Source organism: Rhipicephalus sanguineus, chromosome 8 (genome assembly GCF_013339695.2).
Source record: "Rhipicephalus sanguineus isolate Rsan-2018 chromosome 8, BIME_Rsan_1.4, whole genome shotgun sequence".
NCBI lineage: Eukaryota > Metazoa > Arthropoda > Arachnida > Ixodida > Ixodidae > Rhipicephalus > Rhipicephalus sanguineus.
Genome location: NC_051183.1, coordinates 15275837 through 15284465, shown reverse-complemented (window position 1 = coordinate 15284465; position 8629 = coordinate 15275837). Strand labels below are relative to the sequence as shown.

Below are 8629 nucleotides of genomic sequence, written 5' to 3'. Positions count from 1 at the left end.
AGTAACGAAAGTGCACGCAGAACATGGTAGAACCGACACGTGAACAATAGTTAATGGCATTGTCTTTCGCAGGCTTGCTGAATGCTGTCATCCAATGGAACACTGGAGCAGAGAATAAGGAGACAAAGCGGCGATGACTGTGATGTGTGTAGAGCGATGTCGACAAGCGGGTCTAAGAAAAGCAGTGTGTCCCTTGGTGAAGCGTCGCCTGCTTTAGGCACGCTCCCCACAGATCCGTCTGACCAGCCAGATGTCCTTGGACATGATGGTCACGCGCTTGGCATGGATGGCGCACACGTCGATGTCCTCAAAGAAGCCAACCATGTACGCCTCACTCGCTTCCTGCAAGGTCGCACAAGGACAGGTGAACTACCACACGTTGTTACAATCACCTGACAGTCACTGAACGGCCAATAAGGCAAGAACTGGCAGTGTTGGAACTTAATCGCTTAAGCATCATTTTTAACCTCGGGATAAGTTCTACTGCGGTCATAAAGAAAAACGGGAAAGAAAGTGCGAGTTGCTGGCAGCAGAAGACTTTTTACGAAGATGCACGAGGCTTCATAACACAGCGGCCGATGAAGCAGGGAGGAACATGAAATAGAGTGCGGGGAGATGGAGCATCCACGAGAGTGCCATGGCACATTGTGTTACGCACGCCAGAACTGCCACACTTCGCTCTTTAAGTTACAAGTATGGTGGAGCCAACGTCCCTGGTCAGAACACGGCACATCGCTTGTTGCAGCGCACAATACATAATTAGCGTTTATAAGCGACCAGTCTCAGTTACGGTTTGGGATAACTCCGAGAACGACAAGCTGCCGTGTGCAACTAATGCAATCTCACATGTGAAACGGCACAAATACCCAACAGTATCCTGCTGGCGCAAGCACGGCAAAACCGCAATGGCAACTATAACATGATTATTTAGCTAGGCATCTCGGAGCTCAGCCGCGGTGGTGTCGTCGCAGATGTTCTGGCGCCCCCCCCCCCCTTCACGTTGCTTTGTATGATGTCAATGTTGTGAGGTGCGGCATATAGCGCTGGATTGGGCACACAAACTTCAAAATAATATAAATTACTTTGCAAGCTGTATTCGCTATTCAGATATGGTAGATGACATACACATGCTCCAAAGAATTGATCCCGCAGGCTATCTCGGCCGCGAAATTTTGTGTCAGTACCCCTTTAACCCTTTTCCGTTGTTTGTAATGACTGCCGTCTGCAGCTTGGTCTGCACCTTACAAGGAAGTTTAACCAATAGCATACACTTTTAGGAATGATATCAGAAGGAGAGACCGCAGCAAGGCATTGCAAAATGTGCAATACCCAGTGGGCGCTTACTTCTACATATAATCACTCATTCACAATGTTAAAGGACCGCAAGCCACTTCAGACCAAGAGCAGCTTCTCGTTTGCAGCACTGGGACGCGATCCCCGTGCGAGTCTTGTCTTGTTAAACCGAGACACTTGGGAGAGGTGCTCCCTTGCAAGAAAAATGGCCTCTAGTGACATCCCTAGCTTTCAATTAGGAGGATACTGACAGTTGAAGCATCTGCCTTTTAGCAAATGTGACCCGCAGCTTTGCAAGCAATAAAACATTTAAACAAGTCGGGTACCCTTGTTAAACAGGTATCGCTTCACTGGGCACGTGCCAGTTTGCTTTGTGTATGTAAGCCATGTGGAAACTCGACAGTTCCAGCAGTTGTCCATTCATTAGCATGCTTGAGTACTGCAAGCATGCAGGGGTGCTGTTCAAGTGCACCCCCCTGGTCAGCCAAGAGGAGGGGGGGGGCGCAAAATCTGCCCCATACATTGACCGACCTATTCACGTAAGAGGGGGGCGCAAAAAAACTGCCTTGTACAATGACAGCAGGGGGGCGCTGCAATTAAAATCCCTTGATATATGGAAAGTGGCGACACTGTCCTCCACATCCTCTCCCAAGTGTCCAACCCTCCTCTCCCAAGTGTCCAAACCGTATCTATCTCCTCTCCCAAACGACCACCGTGCGGGCGCCGGCCCTCTAACGCGGCTCGCTCCACTTTCCTATCAAGAATGCTATGTCACGCAGATAACGCGCGCGTTTCTCAGGCGACGGCCCGTGAAGCGGGGAGGTGGAAGGCGGGAGAGGAGGGTGCTTGGCGTGGCGGCTCGGTTAAAAGAAAGACGGTACTTTCCCAGAAATATCCAGGGAATTTGCTGCAATGAACCTGCAGCGCCCTCGTTCCGGCGGCGCGCAAACCGGAGAGCGTGCGATGGCGAGATAAGAAAATAAAGAAGGTGCTAGACTGGGGCACGTGAAGCCACGGCTCGTTCCTTGCTGACATCGAATATCGTTCTGGCGTGTCTTCCCTTCGCTCCTGTGGCATAAGCCTACAATTGTTGACCAAGGACGAAGACAATGACTGACTCGAATGCACCCTCAACTGAACAAGCCTCACGTGGGGAACCCTGCGAATGCCTATATGGACAGCTGCTTGCGAGGGGCCTTGCCACCGGTAGTTTTACGGGCGGTATGCTTGGCACGGGTTATTGCTATACAGTACTAGTCAAGGTTGGGAATCTGCATGGGGAAGCATGCGCTCAACAGCAAAGGTTCACTTTCTTGCATGTCTGAACGCGAGTTGGGTAGTATGAAATTATTTTGAAGTGAGTACCATCAACAGTTGCTTGCCGCAACCAAACTTGGTCATCTAAATTTTGTTTGGGAAATTTTGCTTAGCGCATTTCGCTGATTTTGAACGGTGCCTTATTGCGAAAGAAATCGCATGCCACATCCGCCCATTGCAGTGATTACGTAGGTTTGAGTGGAAAGACATTGCAAGTACTCAGAGGGGGGTGAGCCCATTAACTGCAGCGACTAAAGCAATGAGCAGGGAGAGGATTCCACGTGCCTCACTAAGATACAACGGGATATCAAGCTGAGTTCGATGCCCGTGTGAGTGAGCCAGCACCATGTATTCGGGTCGAGCGCTTGCAGTTGTGCGCCTGGCTCTGAAGCCTCGAGTTACCGATTACGTTGCTTGGTAATTTTAGGGAAAATTTGCAGCGCAAAATAACACAAGGACGAGAAGAGAGGACACAACACGTGCGCTAACTTTCAACAAAAAGGTTTATTTCAACCGAAGCACGAATATATACAGTGGTGATGCTCAAACGCTACAGCCAGATGTCATGCGCAGAGAAGTACTTTTTTGTCATTCTGATTTTAATAGGAGACGTGCAGAGAAGTGAAATTTCTTGGCATAGCCTTTTATTGAAGATATGCGCACCAACCACAAAATTACTACATGTTCAAAAAATACAATTCTTTTTCTAACAGGGAGAGGGACGGCGTGCTTACACAATCGCTATTCAACTTTGCGATTTTGGCGGCTTCTACTATGAGTCTCGTTAGTTCATCACGGTTAGTCAATAACACCTTGGTGCTCTCAAAAACCGGGGCGCACCCACACACTCTGCAATGCGTCGCGAGCCAGCCATCGTTACCCTTCTTTACAAGGTTGGAGTGCTCTCGTAACCTGTCATTCAGACAGCGCCCCGTCTGTCCGACGTACTGCTGTCCGCAAGAGAGGGGAATCTGATACACCACCGCCTCTCTACAGTCCGCGAACTGAGTCCTATGTCTAACCTTGCAAGCAGAGGTGTTTTGCGGTGCTGGACAACCCAGTCTGCAAATAGAATTCAGCTTGCACGGGGCTATGATAAGAAATTTCACTTCTCTGCACGTCTCCTGTCACAATCAGAATGACAAAAATGTACTTCTCTGCGCATGCCATCTGGCTGTAGTGTTTGAGCATCACCACTGTACATATTCGTGCTTCACTTGAAATAAACTTTTTTGTTGAAAGTTAGCGCACGTGTTGTGTCCTCCCTTCTCGTCCTTGTGTTATTTTGCGCTGCAAATTTTTCCTAATGTCTTACCAACAAGGCCGAATTTCTCCCCTTGTTAATTTTATGTGGCTCCAAAATGCCTCGTGAGAACTGCCGCAACCTGCGACCATTTGCTTCGGTAAACGCTTCAATGAACATAGTTTTCGTTTCAACAAACTCTCCAGACTTCGGTATCCTAGTTGATTCTACGCAATTACTGTGGTCCCTTCTTTATAGCCAAAGAAAGGCTTCAATTTTTCTCAGGCTCGAATGCACCTGCCTTAGGCTAGAACGGAACTGCTTTAGGCTGACGCATGCTTTATTACGGGTAATTGTAGAATGCGGCATGGCGCAATCTCTTTTGTCGATATGAATAAAAAAATAGGGGCAAAAAATGGACCTAATGAACGAACGCTGTAGAACGTGGGATTTGATCATTTTAAGGCCTAAACATTTCATGCGCCAATGAATGAGCTCGTCAAGCGGAAATCTGGCGTTGAGCTCTGGTTATCTATTGCGCAGAGATAAGGGAGGCGACGACAAATGCCGTGTTGCTGCACCATTCTTGGCAACGTGCTTGGGGAGTCTAGCGGTTTCTGGTCACGAACCCGGCAATCAGTCTGCCCTATTGGGGCTTCGCTAGACCATAATGAGCATTTCCAGGGTGTTCGTGCCTGTTCGGTGGTCGCTATTCTTCTCCTTTGTTCGAGTGATATCTTCATTTGTGTTTGTGCCCTCATCACGGCGCTCGACGTGAAGACCCCACGTATAGAAAGTTCAGTGAGCCGCGATGTTCGTACTGAGATACTGTTTCCTGACTGTTTTGTTCAGCCAGCTTTTTTCTACCCGATCGGCAATTTTAGCTTCCAAATGGGCAAACTGGTCCAAATATTGAACGAATTGCCCTGAATGGACGAAAATATTCAGGGTTAAGTGATTCTAACAAAGCATAATGAAAATCACCACGGACAGTAATTCAGCACGGACAGTTTCGCGCAAGGGCCCAGCAATGAATGCGATAGCAAGAAATTGGAATGTCACACGAAAAACACAAGCGCATCGTTACTTGCGGCGCGCCGCTGAAGCACAAAGGAGGAGGCCAGAAAATAACTGACATGTATACACAGGACAAGCGTGAACTACCAACTGTCACAGTTGTTACGTGCTTGTGCTTGAGCAACGTGCTGCAAGTGTCGACAATGGAGAATCAAGCGCTCTCAGATATTCCTTTTTTCTTTTAAACTGCGGCGCGTGGGGCTACTCCACTGTGCCTACTGCCACACGGGGGCGTGCGTCTGACGCAAGGTGTGTGTAAAGTCACATGAACGTGAAAAGTACCGCATTCCTTTTCTCTTCGCCGCCGCGCGCTGTCGGCGGCTTCACCACGCAAAAGTTCCAGCTCGCTTGCCTCGCTCGTGTCTCCCGGCCGCCAACGCATGGCGCTTTGGAGGGCGATTGTTTTGTAGCATTAGCTACACTTGCCTAGCCGGAGCAGGTTTCGCGTGGGTCATCATGAGCCGTGCTGCGCATGCGCGAGGATGAGTGCGGAGCCGGCATCTCACGCGCTCTCCGCCATCGCCGCGCGCGGCTCGCCACGGCTGGTGGCGGAGCGCGGGAGGAGTGGCGTCGTATCCGCTGCTGCTCTGCGAATTCGAGAGGGGTGACGTCGTAGCCATGGCGCGCGCAGCTATTCGCCTTTGCTGTGCAGTCGCCGTCTGACAATGCGCTGGTGCCGCTTGATAGCGATTCTGACTGGCGTTTGCAGGCGGGTGACGCCATGGAGAAGGAGAGCGCAAATGCTGCTCAACGGGGCAGAAGAGCCGAGAAGCTTATGTCATCGGATCCCGAAGTAGTTGCCTGGCAATTAGCGGTTCAGCGTACGAAGAACGAACAGACGAAGGCTAAACGTGCTGCGGAGACATTGGAAGAAAGGGAGGAACGCCTAGCAAAGCGGCGTCGCCAGGATGCTGAGCGACGTGCCAGACCATCTCTGCAGCAGCAACAAGACGCCGTCGATGACGTCAAGGCTCGCCGATCGACAGCCTATACTGTGAAAATTAGCGAACGCGCCAGTTCGACTCGGACCTTCGAAACGGACTTCGTAAACAATCCGCTTGGATACGTGTGCGATGTGTGTGAAAGACTATGGCACATGAAAGACTTGACGCCGCTAAGTAGTGCCACGCGTGAAATGTTGAGTTTAGTGGCGGCGCCTGAGTGGGGTGAAACCGTGGCGCGGGTTTGTACAACGTGCAAGAACTTTCTTGTTAAGCAGAACATTCCGCTCTTTAGCGTTACCAATGGGCACCGTAACCCGGCCATGCCGCCAGGTCAACCGGTTCTGAACGATGTGACCGAATGTGTGTCATTGGAGCAGCAGTAAGCATGACAACCAAGCTAATCCTAGACAATCTGGAAAGCTCAGAATATTCAGCTGAACCTTTGCTAACGCTACGCATATCCTGGCATAGCCAAGCTAAGCCACTGCAATTTTTTATAGCCGGAGGAAAGCGCGCAGGAACTTTAAGAAATTCGATATCGTTTTGGCGCTTAATCCCAAGGCTGTCGTTCTGTGCTTTTGGATACAGCAACCGGCGGGAATCGGGCAAACCGCTCCTTGGCATTCCAAGCGGAAAATAAATGCGAAGCCTTTCTTAGTGAACTTCTCGACATTAAACGTATCTATCTATCTATCTATCTATCTATCTATCTATCTATCTATCTATCTATCTATCTATCTATCTATCTATCTATCTATCTATCTATCTATCTATCTATCTATCTATCTATCTATCTATCTATCTATCTATCTATCTATCTATCTATCTATCTATCTATCTATCTATCTATCTATCTATCTATCTATCTATCTATCTATCTATCTATCTATCTATCTATCTATCTATCTATCTATCTAGCCGCCTACGACTTTCTGCTTTCCTGGCCGTTTCCTTAAATGGGATGTGCACCCCAATTAGCATGGCATAACAAGACTGTATGACGAATATAAATGAAAGGTCATAACAAGAAAATCATAATATGCAAGTCAAGAACCACATGAGTCGCACGCCACTGTCTTGGTGCTCTTGCGGCTGCTTCTTTATATATACCCAAATTGTTATAGCACCACAAGAGTGCATGATGAGCGTAAGCGACTGGTCGAAACGTAAAAATCATGACACGCATGTCATGTACAACACCATTTACATGACATGGTCTCGATGCGCTCGCGGCCGTTTAATTAAAAGGATATATACCAAGATTGATATGACGCGACATTTCTATACGACGAATGTAAACCACAGGTGGTAACATGAAAATCATGACTGCATGTCATGTACGGCATGACTAAAGTGTTACGCTCATGGCACGCTCCCGGCCGTTTCGCTAGCTCGATATATACCAATATCGGTGTTGCGTAAGGTGATTGTATGACGAATACGAATGACAGGTGGTAACATGAAAATCATGACATCGAGTCAAGATGTCATGTAAGGTATGATTCACAAGTCGTTCTCATGGTGCATTCACGGTCGGTTCTCCGGCTTGATATACACCAAAATTATTATGACGAACACTGTACGACGAACACAAATGACATGTGGTAGAAGGAAAATCATAAATGCAAAGCATGATTTTCATGTTACCACCTTCCATTCAAATTCGTGATAGAGTAAGGTCACGCAATAGGAATCTTGGTATATAAAGCGTACCATGAGCGCAGTGCTGGGAAGTATCGAAGATACATGTATCTTCGATACTATCTTAGATACTTTTTGGGTATCTTGTATCTGCATCGCGATACGTCTCGGAAAACAAGTATCTGTATCCGTATTTCCGATACTTTGAAGAATGTATCGTGTATCTTAAGATACAAAATATTCCGATCGCGCCACCACCGTTCCAAGCTATAAACGTTGGCTGAGCTTCGCTTCTCAAGCTGATACTGGTGCCACTAAGTCACCAGAATAAAACTAAAGGCAGTTACATTTGATATTTCCGCAAGAGTTTTCTAGTGAGGATAGGCGATAAGCTCTGAGCGTCCCTGTATATTGGCTGAGCTGAGTTACGAGGTGGCACTTGTGACGTCTCGACAGACGAGCGCCCGAACATCTGCGCCCAGCCGAATTTTTGTTTAATCGCTTTTTTTTTAGTTTTGTCAGTGCCATAACCACTTGGCACTTAGCAACTCTCCTTTACCGCGTACTACAATGCGTGCGGCGCCTTTCGCACCCATGCTGATGACGCTGAAGATTTATTATCAAACTTCATCTTGTGCGGTGCTTTGTTACGAAGTCTGAAGAATGCAAGAATGGCGGGTTGCTTTGCGTCTCGTGGGTTTCACACATCGGCGATTTGAAGGATATCGTGGATGTAAGTTTGCATTGCATGCGATGAGATTGACTGATATGTAAATAAGATTCCAACAGCTATAGTACCAACAGTACCGATGCTTGATTTAACAGAACAAGCATTCACCAACAGGCGTTATCTTGGCGTACGTCTTTTGTATTTTATTGAAAGAGTTTTTAAAATCCTAACTTGATTGTTAGCAGACGTTCTGTCTTAGCTGTCCATTCCATACATTAACTATGACATTTTTTTTTCTACCGGCCTGCTTACTACAATATGCCGTGCTGCCAAGGTAAGCTCTCTGCTTTATTCCCAATTTCAACTGTCTGCGTCGTTTCCGCTACTGTTTACATATTTATATTCCACTCGATTTACTGCTATGTAATGGTGATGTTGAGAACA

General features: G+C 47.7%; 1 pseudogene; it reads right to left on the bottom strand.

Annotated features, from left to right (window-relative positions):
• Nucleotides 1–213: 213 nt before the first annotated feature.
• Nucleotides 214–8629, bottom strand: part of LOC119402556 (histone H3.3 type 1-like) — a 70978-nt pseudogene continuing 62562 nt past the window's right edge.